The 13,595-nt window shown below is 43.0% G+C and overlaps 1 protein-coding gene across 1 annotated transcript in view; it reads left to right on the plus strand.

Annotated features, from left to right (window-relative positions):
• Nucleotides 1-3,492: 3,492 nt before the first annotated feature.
• Nucleotides 3,493-13,595, plus strand: part of LOC126567790 (serine-rich adhesin for platelets) — a 31,080-nt gene continuing 20,977 nt past the window's right edge. Inside the window, exon 1 of the mRNA XM_050224089.1 lies at nt 3,493-3,567. The gene's annotated coding sequence lies outside the window, so the exon portion shown is untranslated. The remainder of the gene's footprint in view (nt 3,568-13,595) is intronic.

Below are 13,595 nucleotides of genomic sequence, written 5' to 3' on the forward strand. Positions count from 1 at the left end.
CACAAGCATTTTCATGGTCGCCCGCCATGACGGGCCCAGACTAATGTTGTTGAAAATCGGGTTGATCGGGTTCGCCGGCCGTGTGCTGCGTTGACGCACAACAAACCGCCCTCCGTGCGGTGGCACAAAAAACCCATTTGAACCACTGTTTCCCCGGCGCGAAACGAAAAAGAGTAGCTCGAAGGGACAATTGTGTTTATGATGTTGTGTTTCTTTTTTTTTTCTTCTTGTTCGTCCCGAACCACGTTCCAAACCGCCCCGCGGGTGTATGGTGTGTGTTTATTTGCGCGCGGTCTCGTGGCCGATCGACGCGGTCGCCAGCGATCGCTATTAAGGGTTGAATTGTGCGAGGGGATAAGTGAGCGAGTGTGGCGGTAGGTCAATGAGTTAAAACGAGCAGTTATTACCAGCTGGTCGGATGGACGACGCGTGTGGACTCGCGAACCCCGCTTACAGCAAACACAGAAGCAAAAACAAAAAAAAAAGTCAGCTGGAAAATTTCTCCTGACGTACGCTTGTTTTCATCGCTTGATCGTTTGCCTTTTGGTTGGTGTTTTGGTTAGTTTTAGGATTTTCTAGAAGTGGAAAAAATGGAAGCAAATTGTATGTTTAAAAACTTTGCTTCAAGTCTCTGCTTCTAGCGTGCTTTAGAGGCTTGAGTTAGGCGGGAAAGCGGCAGGAAAAACATGATAAAATTTTAAACATTTTTTTTATTACGTTCGGCGGCTGCTGCCTGTGACGGAATGGAAAAGTTTATGTTGTTGAGCTGTTGGGCCATTATTAAGTATGCGAACCGAATGAAATCGGTTTTAGATGAGGCAGTGCAATGTTTAGTCCACACGAGATTTTGGAGGTTCGCCATTATCTGCTGGTGGGGTGCTTTCTAATGAGCAACGGTCACGGGATGATACTTGTGAGGAAATTTTTGCGGATTTTTCGAGTGTTCAAATTCGGTAACGCGCAGGGAAATCGTGGTTGCGTCACTTGATGCGCTTTTTTCGGGTAGGCGGAATTGGATGTATATAATTTCAAAAAATTAATTAACTGTTGACGGCATACAACAAGGAGAGGAAAATTCGGGAAAGGTCGGGATTAATTAATGAGTGCATTAGTGACTTAATGTGTAATGGATGTAGTAAAACCACGTGCTTGACTCTCTTACATTACACAAGCATCGGATTATCGGATTAATCGGATTATAAGTCGATGTCAGCTTGGATTATCAACCTGGACACAACTACGAGGTTTCAACAAGTCTAGTCGGAGGTCTACTTGACCTAGTAGATCATACAGACAAGAAGAAAATAGCCAAGGGAAACTTGAACATGACGTTCTCCAACAGATTTCATTGCATCGAATCCTGTGTTGAATCATAGAAGAAATAATTGCTAGATCTGTAACGATCTGGCTAGGCCAGCCAGATATGCTTGGTCAGTCTTCTAATCAGTACCTTGCGCCGTACAATTATGCTATGGAAATAAAATGAATGTTAAATTAATATTTTAATATTAGTATTTATTAAAATTAAATATGAGGTACAAGAATTAACATTTTTTTCTATTTTGTTTGTTTCTTTTTCAGATTCTCCTTTGAGCTGATACTAGAATAATCTCATCCAACTTCAACATCACAGCCAGAACCCCAAGCTGACGTTAAACACACTCTACTTAATACAATCCGTTTGCATCGTTAATGCGCTTATCGTAAAAAAATCACACACACACGCCCTTTCAAATTCGCACACTGATTGCCCCGAAGAAAAAAAATACTTCATGCAAATAATATGAAATCTTCATCATCCAAATTATCGGGCCTAAGCACCGTTGCTACGTGCGGGCACCTAGGCGTGCGTTATATGTTTTTGCTAATTAAATTTCAATTCGCATCTACTTTTCGCGATACTCCGAGGCCAAGCCTTTCGGTTCAAGTGGAAAAAAAATAAAGGGAAAATCTTCACCCTGGTTGTGCGTGTGTGTTTATGATGTTGTTGCTTCTGTTGCTTCTGTTGCTGCTGGCTGCTACTGCTACTAGTGTTTTTTTTTTTTGTTGAACATTACTAGAAAGATTTGTTGGTGGTGCGTCAAAAAATAAAAACACAACACAGAAAGAAAAAAAAACACAAATATCATCACCCCCCCTTCGTAGGCGTGTGTGGGTACTCGCGCGCGCTAATGAAAAGCTCCCACAATCCCACCTTACGTCGGATGGTAACATTTAATTCGTCAAAATCACTGTTATTTTGAAAAGTGAATCAGTTTGCCGATTCCGAGGAGGGCTTAACCCAGATTTCCCTCACCGTGGAAAGCGGAGCCGGGAAGGGGGTGGTGGGCTCGTGTTTTCTTCTTCATCCTTCTCGGTAGAGTGGAATATCGTTCCTTCTAAAACCGGAGTGCCCGTTTCCAGTGTGCGGTTTCAGGCTTGGCCGGTGTGTGAAGTCCGTCAGTTCCGGTTCGCCGGTGACGTCTTCATTCCACTGTCGCAAAGGGCTTACAAAGCCGTAGCCCGTGTGTTGATTGGTAGAAGAAAATAAGGTAGACGCGAATCGATTCACTTTAGCTTCGCTCGATTGCCGTTCTGCCGTAGAATGTTGAGTAGCGCGCATCTTAACGGCGCCGAGTTGCGGTTTGTGGGTTTTTTTTTACATCTTACCACACTTAACGACTACATCATTTCATTTCTCCTGCATCCGTCCTCCCATTTGGACGGAGGTTTTTCGCTTTTGGTGGGCTTTTTGTTGTAGAAGAAGACTGTAAAAAACTACCAGAGAGCAGAGAGTGTGTGTAGCCAGTGGTGGTTGTGTACAAACGCCACCTGGTAGATGCAGCAGCAAACCGAGGAAATATAGTTACCGTCGGATCAATAGCGGTGAAGTGTGAAATATCGGAAAGCCGAATGGAAAACGACGCTGCTACCAACCTGTGCCGCACCTATCGAGGCCAACGGGAGTTTTAAGTGTGTGCGTGTGTGTGTGCTCGGTGCACCTGTATTTGTGCGTCGGTTTTGTGTGCGCGATAAGAGTGCTGTGGGTTACGTTGCGCTTTTCCAGCAAGATTTTCCACGTACCGCCGGGCAGTGCAGAGCAACGAAAGAAACGTGCAGCAGCCGTATTGTGATTGTGTATTTGGTGGAAAATTACAAAGTGTAATTGATAAATGTTGGCCACGGGTAATGGAGGCGTATTTACCCGTGCGGTGGAAAAACGCCCAATGAAAAGCTGGCCAGAATAGGTGCAAGAACGTGCGGAGAGCGAGTGTGTGTGATTATTTTACTTTTTTTCTGTTCATTGTGTGTAATTTTTATTTTTCAACCTGTTCTTTACGTGTTAGATTGTTAAAGTGTAAAAGAAAAAAGGGAGAGAGAGAGAGTGAGTGAAGCAGAGTTAGAAGTGTTTTTTTTTATTATTTGGTATAATTTTCTGTAATCTACCATCATCACGGGAGTTCTCAACGGAGCTGGCATTCTCAACGGTGAAGAATTGTGAAGATTTGTGTGTGTTTGTGCCCCAAATCTGGTGGGTGCCGAAATAATTCTTTACCGGAAAGGAAGCAACATCATCAAACCGGCAAGGTAAGAATGTGATCTATTTTTAATGCTTTAATTATGAATTTTTATTTCGGGGAATGGTTTGAAATATATCATAATATATTAATACTTTTAAATAATCTAACATAATATTCCTTCTAATTAATGAACTGCTGAGTGTTCGAAAACTGTAACACACGTAACGCTCCGTAACGGCTGTGCGCCCACTTAAACGTAGCTAGTTTGTTGTCCCTCTTTTTTATTTATAATTAACCGTTCGATTTGCTTTGATGGTTATCGAACAGCAGAAGAGAGACGAATAAAGTTTTCCCCGAACTGTGTTACCTCATATCTCATGTAGGGTAGGGAAAATGATTAAAACTTTTCATTAGTTACATCAATTGAAAATGGAGAAGAAAAGAGAAGAAAAACGTTTGGCTGTTGTGTGTATTTATTTTGAATGTTGGGAAAACTTATGCAATAATTTAATAAAGTTTATATTTGGGAATTTTGGAAAAGATTTAAATTCTTATGAATTTAATCAAATATTGCTCGCAGTACCTGTAACTGGAGCTCTGCCTCCTGGACATTCAGACCATCAGATGCTTCCCAGAACAATAAATCCGATGTAAAAGTTTTATTGTTCCCTTATTTAGGCGGCTTTTGAATACTGAGGGTGTGGCTTTTTGTGGCTGTTCGGAGTTTCGATGGACAATCGCAACATTCTTTACGATTCATAATAGGCCCATAATATCGTTTTCCGTACCATGCAGTTTCGACCGAACCCCCGGATGACAATCGATCGTGTAGTATGTGTATGTGCGTGTTTGACCGTAGAGGGCATTGTCTGTACCGATAATTTCCCGCCTGGGAGAGGTCCATGTCACGACCGATGCATAAAATCCCGATGTGCGAATGCACCAACCGAACACACTGATTAAATCTGTTTCCCCTCCCAGTCGGAACGTGTAGCTTGTTGTAATCAGCCGGAGAGTTGTTTCGTTCCAGAGGGTCGTCTGGTTGAGTGGAGAGGTGCGCCACGGTGTTCTGAAACGCTGATTGATTGTTGTGTCGGTGGTGAGGGAGATATTCTTGATTCCAAAATTGTAGGGAGCTCACCCAGACCCAGATGTCCGAGCGGGGGCATGTAGGTAGCATTGGACATGATAATAATAATCATTCCGATGTCCGGAAGCCTGCAGTAGGCAAAAGGTGGCGAAGAAGTAGCTGTAGTGATTGAAGTTGATCAGCATCAATTTGTCGGCGGGGGCTCTGTGAACTGGTCTGTACATCATGATATGGTTCGTGAAGGTCAGAGTCGGTCAATGTGTACAAGTGGGGAATCGACTACTTGAATGTTGGAATCAATCAACAGTAATATAAGCTATTAAAAAAAATAAAGCTAGGTCTTTTGGGAAAGGGATTGTTGGGTTGTCTAAGAACATCTTATTGACTTCAAAGGTTTATCATATTAAGGGTAAGGTGAAGTGTTTGGGCTTCGTCGTGGCGTGCAGCGCGCTTCACAAAAGTTTACAGAGCATGAAATGTTTCAAGAAACTGCATGGTTATGCAAATTGCATCCTGCATTCTACACTGCATTGTGTTTTGCCCGGTGGGCAGGGCTCTAGTGAAGGTCACCCGAAACAAGTGTGAGAACTTATGACGACATTGCTGCAGCTAGAAATTGGCAGACACTGAAGTTGCCGAGAGACACAAGATTTCGGTGGAAACCCCATCACCAAACTCAGGGACATTCGCGGGCAATGGGCACACAATGATGCAGTGCCGGTGTCGGCAAAGATGTGCAGACCGTGAAGGCAAACAACAGCCGACAACAAGCTTACGAAAGCGCCCAGCGCTTCACAAATTGGCGATCGTCTCTCTGTCTGTGCATTCGGAATGCTGGCTTTCGACACCCCGGTGCGACGTGCACTCGAATTGGCTCGAGGTCAAACCAACCGGTCAACCGACGGGGCCGGCTAGTTGGTTAGTTCCGTCGTCCATCGAAGAGGTTCTGCTTTAAGCAACTTTCCGCTTCAACCGGTTCACTTTCCGGCTTGTCTCCGGTGCATAATGTTTCTCCAATTGTCGTCAAAAGATGGTAATGGTGAGGAGCAATGTTTTTTTTTGCGTAATATGGTGATCTGGTGTGAGCAGCTGTTGATGGCGAAGTGGTGTAGATGAAGATAAATTAAATTGTTGCTAACACTGTCACCAGCATTCTCTGGTTCGGTATGAAATATTGAAGCTATAAAACAGATAAAGGTAGTTAAGGAAGTAGATTCACTGAAAGTTCACCCAAGTAATTTGTGCAGTTATAGCGTAATTATACGACTGCTCTCCATATACCGTTGGGTCAAGTAGGAGCAGTCATTAAAATGTTTCTCACTTGCCTTGAATTTTGAGCACTTACTCGTAGCGGTGTGTGCCACACTTCACGACTACAACATGTGCACCAGAAAGTCCACGACACACCATACAAATATCTGCATCCCATTATGCATTATTGCACGAGCAAATCTTGAGCTGACATTCTGAATGAGAAGTTTTGCTCTTTATGCTGCATTCGAATGCGCGTTGAGGTGTGATAGAGGAGTGTCCGTCGTGGATGAAGCAGCAGGGGAGAGGTGTGTTTGTTAATTTCACGATTACACCCTGGAATAGCTGATGCTGCCGTAGTAGGTCAAGTTGTGGGGAATTGTAGTTCTTCCCTGAGGTGTGTTTTGTTTTTATTTCAAAATGGTGAAATAACGTGCTGCTTGCTCATTAAGAATGGCAGAAAGTAGTTCTCTCTGTCGGCAAGGGTTTCAGATTATCTTCATAGTTCGTTGCATGTCTAATGTAGGACAACCTGATGAGTTTTAGATAGCGCAAATAGCTACAAATGTGCTGGTATACATTTAGTCAGAAAGGGTTGCTGTTAGATATAGGTCTTATATTTAGTGCTCAGAAGTCCTCTCTCATACATTGTGGGGCATCAAACGTAGAATGTCAAGCATTCTAAAATAGTTGAGGACTCTTTTTACTTCTAGAATTGCTGGCCTTAAAAAGGCTATAAAGAATATATGACTCAAAGCGACACGACAGGACCGGGGCTCAAATCCCATCTGGACCGTTCCCACGTAGTTCCTACCGTTACTACGTGGCATCAACAAGTTTAGTACGCCATTTGGTAGCAGGCAACATATCTCAGTAATATATTTTTTGTCAAATCAGAATCGCAGCACCTAGAGCCAATTGTTTTATTATTCTTCCAAGATACCCGTTAAAGCAATCAAACCATTAGGATCATACAGCTCAATTGTAAAGCATACAATAGATTAAATCATTTTACATGAAGAGGAACACTGCATTAGTGATGCAGCTCATGACTCATGGGATGCAAATTACTATGTGCGTAATGAACCCAATCGATTCACGTTTACTCTGCCTCCAGCTTCTTCTCTCGCGTATCAAGAAGTCAATATTACACGATGATCATCAGCAAAGGCCCACAACAGTAAAAAAGGGCTCCATCTCGGCAAATTGTAGTGCAGTGGGCCAGTCAGCCTTAACAGTGTCTAGGGGGACCTTCTTTACATTTTCTCACGGAACACATTTACTTCTTTGTCGATTATCGCGTACCCAGCTCACGCCCTCACACACGACACACCAGGCGAGGGCGAGGCACACACATGCGTGTGTGTCTGACTCGAACTTACCAGTGTCGGTCAATGGAATGTAGATATTAAGACAAAAGCTTCGCAGCATATTTTCTTCGAGACGCTGGGAGTGTCTGGGGTTTATGAGTGAACGTGTGTGTGTGTGTGTGTGTGTGTGTGTGTGCATGCTGCATTATCATGCTTGGTTGTGCAATGGGGAACTAGCTAGCACAGCAACAACCACCAGAGCCAGTCTTTGCCAATTGCACCTTGAAACGATGTGCGGAGTGACAGAGCAATTATTCGATCATTATTTCCCGAGGCTTGGCAAATTAGTCTGGGACCCGGGGTTTATGCTACACTCTACGGTCAGTGGTCGATTTATTTCGTCATGGTCCATCATACCATACCAGAGTGTAGGTTCCAAAGAGAACTGGAAACCAACTTTTCCATTCCCATTCCCCTCACCGTAGCAGAAGAAGGAAAAGCTTCAAGGTCGTTCCGCCTTGATGGGGTTCGTTTTGGCCGTGGCGGGAAATGGGTACGTTGTACTCGACGCAATAAAGCTACACGAACCACTATATGCGTGTATGCGTGTTTGTGTGTTGAAAAGAACAACCATTATAGCACAAGGAACATACACAAAAAAAACTTCCCAAATTCCATCCCAAACTGCACAAAAACGTGGGGAGAAAACCCAAAATCAACTCACTGAAAACGCTTCAATTTCCACCTTTATTGTGCCAGAGGTATGTATATGGAAGTGATTCTGTTTCCACCCCGCTGTTCGTTTCGGGAGCATTGTTCGGCATTCCGTCCGCCCAACCACGCACTCCACGGTGTGCAATTGCTATGGTGCTGGATTAAATGAAAAGAAGCTGAAAAAGCAGTCAGGAAGTGACCGATAGGTAGAATATTATTTTTCGATTTTCGAGGCTTCCTACCCGGCCAGCGAACCTAAGCTCAAATTTAGCCGTGGTAAATGGTGCTCTCATGAAAAGGAAGTGAGTCGCAGATTTTTTTTTGGTGCGCCGACAGTAGTTTACAGCATTAGGTTTATCGTTTAGCTCCAGTGGTCGGCAAGCTACTTGGATCGAATGTTATAAATAATTGTTAGAATATGGATTTTAGGAGATATTTTTTAAATTTTCACTCCGACAATTTCCCCCGTTTTTGCATTAAAAATCATTATTATAGATCGTAGTTAAACATTAAGAATATTGTCAACTTTTTAAATCTTTCTTTTTATCCGTAAAATTAAAAATTGTGGATTACTTTCTCGTTAAAACTTCCTGGAACTGCTGACTGTTCCTAGTTCTGACTCGTATGGCTCGTCTTTGTGCAATTGATGATATATTCAAAACCAAGTCGCCATTTATCGACCACTGTTTAAGCCAGAAGTGTTTGATGCAGGTTCACAAGTGTTTTCCTATTTCTAGGAAACACATCAAGTACAGGTACACGATAGGAACAAAATTAATTTGTCAAAATGGAAGAATGAAACAGCTCGACAAAAATCAGCAATGACTTTCGATTTCGTGTTGGAAAAAAAAAATCATTAGAACGGAAAAGCAACAGCCAGAAGCGGAAAAAGGTTGCTTTATGATGTTGCTGCTCTGTTTTGATGATTCATTTGTTTTAAGATGTAAGCTCTTATTGTAAATTATAACCCAGCACAGAACAATCCCATGACCACAGAGGTGTGGTGTGTTGCGTATCGAAACAACAGAAAAATTTGCCCCGTCTAACGCAAATATCATAAACACGAAATTTATATTCACGTAATTCACCAAAAAAAAAAAAAAACTCGGTTCACTTCCTTCTCATCGCCAAAATTGTGCTCGCTTTACGCTCTATTTCCTGTTAAACCATGTTCGGTGTCCAATAAAACTGGACACACTCTTTTTCACACCTCGCAAAACGAGTGGCCCGTGACGAATTTCGGCAGTCAAACACTCAATCAACTTAAATCGATCCTCGTCACCCCTTTACGCATACCGTTCTTTGAGGCAAGTAACTGGTGATGGGATGCTTTTTTGTGTTCATGCGTTGTTTTCCATCGCGTACCCATACAAACACACGCACGGAGGCACTGCTGCACGAGCAACGAAATTTGCAATGACGTACGAGTAAGCCTCATTTGCTGTAACTATCTTAATCCAAAGATCTGCGGCTAGCTTTGTGTGGTGCATGGTGATGTTGCTGATGATAATGATCATTACGGATGATGGGAGTGAGTGGGTTTTGAGTGTTGTTTTCCCTATCCTTTTTCTTTTTCCGTCCAAAAAAAGGCCTCTACTTTTGGGCGGTTAAACGAAATTTCACGGCTTTCTACGAACCTTTCTCCCTCGATCGCTCGCTAATCAATGTGCAGAAGAAAAGAAAAACAGACACTCCTATGGTTAGATACAGCCCAGCTGCGTATGCACGTTTTGTAGAGTGATTCGTTTTTTAAACAAATATCCATGCTGCCTAATTTATTGCACCCCAACACTCCCAAGGTACGATGTTTACTATCTTTGCCTTGATTCGGCCTTATCGGGGCATCGGGTTATTTGATTATTTAAAACATACTGTGCACACACGAACTTATTGCTCATTTCGCAATTATGCGTTTGGAAAATTATGTACGGAGCCAATCAATGAAAGTGAAGCCCAGTCTCGCGTCCCCCTTCTGCCATTTGTGGTTTCCGCCATTTGTGTACGAAAGTACGAATAATCAAATCAAACTCCCAGGCGCTGTGTGTGTGGGTCAAAATATTGTTACAATTTGTTATGTGAAATCATCAAGATAAGGAAACATTTTCTTAATGGCGGAGTGTACCTTGGCAGTTCGAATTTGAGTTTGGATCCGCACCAAAGCGATGAAAGCTTGATTGTAGTTACGATAAAAATATTATTCTTTGTTGAAAGTGCAATGTAATTAGGGATGGAAATGCATCAATTGGCATCAATATTAAGGTAATTGTGTAAATGACCAGGTCTTCTAATCTTTGACACGTTACAACATTTTGATAGTTGCTAGGAATTTAATCAAATGAAAATAAGCCGAGAAAGCTTCAAATATTTTAATCAAATGAGCCATTGAATGAACATTGAACTACATTGAATCCTCCCCAAGCGAGTCCCCAAACGATGAATATCTCTATGTTGTGTTATTGAGCAATTATTCTTCTTTGGCACTACAAGCTCTAAAGGTCCTTGGCTTTCTTGTTTTGATTTTATATGCAGTTGTGCCTATCCGCGAGTGGATTTTGCTCATGGCAATTAAACACTTTCCTTTGTATTATCAACATTATTCAATTATAATTATTAAAGCCTATAATAAGCATTAATCTAATAATAGAATAAAGTGTTCGTTAAACCATATTCTATCCCATATTGCAAATAAAACCGGTCACAATTTCTTACCTCGCGGTTGTTGTACATCACCGTTAATCGTCGCTTTCACCGTTTGTGGCACAAAACGGACGAACAAGCAGAGTAACGCATCCCAAGGAAAGAAGCCGTAGGTCAAGCGATATTTGCCGGTGCAGCAGCTGATTGGGGAGGTCTGTCTCAGAAGGCAACCCGTGCGCTTGTAGATGCGTGTGCAAGATGCATTCGTTCGATAGCCGTCCGGAGTAGTTTTCCCTTCGTTAAGCTGGGGATCCGATAGGGTGTTTATGGGGGGGGAAGTTATGCCCGGGCGAGGTCTAGACCGCTTAATTGGCGCCATCTGCCGACTAGACAAGGGTGCATGTGTGATGCGTTGGTACGCAACGACAAAGCCGGACACGAACTCGCGAGAGTCCGTGCGGTTTGGTATGAAAATGGAAAAGGAAGAAAACCTGCGCATGGTACGAGCAATAAAGGCGAGTGATAGGTTTGAAGATAGTTCGAATGGAGCAAAAAGCAAGAAGAAAAACGCCTTATGCTCGTAAAGGAATGAAAGAGGTTCATCAAAAATGCGAATCAGTCACGTTCATAATTCGACCGGGGTCTAGTATGGGGGGATGGTTCCTTTGGTCAGCTGGGGCGATTTGGGAAAGCACCCCGCTTTAGTCAGCCTGCTACTAGTGATGGTGTATGATCTGTATCAAAGTTCAGCTGCTACAAACGATCGAGAGAAGGAGTGCAGAAGAGGGAGGAGAGGAAGGCTTCAAAGTGAAAGCCACCTACCAGTGATGTGTAGTGCTCCTTCTTCTGCTTGGTTTCATGTTGGAACGCGAACACAAACGAATCGATTGATCGCGAAACTGTCGAAGAAGAAAGACCCAACGAGCAGCGAGAAGTCGCCGAACAAGATCGTGCCTTAGAGCAGACGGAACTGACCACTAAAACGCTGTGCTCGCCGTGCTCGCGCTCTTCTATTGGCGCGAGCTTTATTAATTGACCTAATTTAATCAAAAAACTTCACCACAGGTCAATGTTGACCGATGCAGATACGGACCCACTTAATTTGAACGAGAACTCTGTTGAGAGAAATGAATCGAACATTACGGCGCACCAAGCGCGTGGTGATTTGGGGGAGAGGGACACGGGTGCGGAGTAGTGAATGATTTTATTTTGCTTTTAAGAAGAAACTGGTTCGTCCTGGACACGGTTTCCCGGCCCGTTACTCAAGTGAGCGTAATTTGGATGTCGCTTACACCGATCAGTTTTGTGGGTCATTTGGTTTTGGGTAGGAAGCACAAACGCTAAAGAAAAGAAAATTGGTTGTATGACATCATTTTTGGCGCTGAAAGCGGGTTAGTTTGGGGCGAGCCTTTTAAGGGAAGTGAATGAGTTAACGATTTATATAAATTACGATGATGCATAATAGCTGACCGAGGACTTGCTTTTTTTGGTGTCACAGGATTAAGCTTGTCGTGTTACTTTCATTTCCTCTTTTTGGTGGGCCTTTTGAATAATTATTTGGGGCAGATTAATTATTTACATTATTATTAATTCACAATAACATTTGATTCACTGATATATAGAAAAATCTTCGACACAGGCCAACTCGTACCCAAAACTCTGTTAGTCCTAACATTTTCCGCAGCGGTTAAAAATTAATTTTCTGATCCGCATTTAGATTCGCATTAAAATAAAAAGAAGACGTTATTGTATCTCCTTAAAAAAGCCATCAGTAAACATAAAACTAATGTGTGAAATCGAATCATTATTAATTAGCATACACGTTTTGATGGAAAACAACCATGTCCCAATCAAACGTTTCTTCACGTTTATAAAATTATTCTCCTCCAAGGCTCAAACCACACGCGCACGCTTTTGTTTTCCTTCTAGACTCCCACTGCTGAAGAAGGTGTGTAACATGCCGCATTAAAATGTTCGATTTGCTATGCCGTTGCCTACCATCGTTTTTGCAGCTGCACTCCCCAAAAACGTTGCGCCAAACGATGAGATTTCCTCACGACGATCATCCCGACGGCGGCAGATCAGCAGCACATTTGCTGCATCACTGCATTGCACACGATCTTTCAGAAACCTGACGTTGGGTGTTAGTTCACCTACACATCTCGCACATCGTTGCCATATCCCTTCCAGCCGCCCACGATTTCGATTCGGGGTGCATTTGGTGGTAAGTTTCCATCCGAAACTGAAATCGAACTCTCATTCATTCATAATTTTTAGCACACATTCGCGTAACGGCAAGCCACATTAGGCTTGATCGTTGTTGAAGAAGCAGTTGAATTTTCATAATCCTAACGCAATCAAGCGAACACACGGTTCGCGATCAGTGGGATTCTCACGTTAAAAACGTTCCTTTCGACTAGAGAACCTCACAGGATGAGCGTTTTCTGAGTGGGCGTGAGGCTGTCGATTGGACGTGGAAAGATGCTTTGTGAGCCTTAAAGGAATTGTTCCAAGTTGCCGTAATGAATTCAACAATAAATTAAATCCCGAGTCTCAAAGATTCATTTCCGCTACAATTAATCTTTTAGCAGGATTCCGTGCCTTCCTGCTAAAGAGTCAAGTAAATCCGTAACGTAACTTTTGCCTCAACCTTACGAAACCACTTTTCGAAGTTGACAAGTTATTAGTCGAAGTATTTTTTTGTGCGACATTGCTTTGCATTCAAGTACGTCAGCTAGACAGGTAGTTTGTTCGGCTTCCCAGTTTAAACAAGCTGTAACAACTTCGCGGCTTAGTATCCCTGTTGCACACCGTGTTGGATCCACCGACATGTCTGCGGGGCGTCAGCAATAAATAAGGCGGAACGCGCACCAGCGCTCCGAAGGAACGGGCTACACCTGATCGCAAAGCAAGAATTGTGAATCATACCCTGTTCACCATTGGTACATGCCCTCATGCGGGGTATGGCGCAATTCGTTAAGCGTTCGCGTTGGGGACTACGGTAATAGCACTAAATCCTTCTCGTCTAACTGGCGATTCCCGCGGTTAGTCGACTTCCCGGTTATCGTCAGAGCAGGTTTTCATTTTATTTTG

Source organism: Anopheles maculipalpis, chromosome 2RL (assembly GCF_943734695.1).
Source record: "Anopheles maculipalpis chromosome 2RL, idAnoMacuDA_375_x, whole genome shotgun sequence".
Lineage (NCBI taxonomy): Eukaryota > Metazoa > Arthropoda > Insecta > Diptera > Culicidae > Anopheles > Anopheles maculipalpis.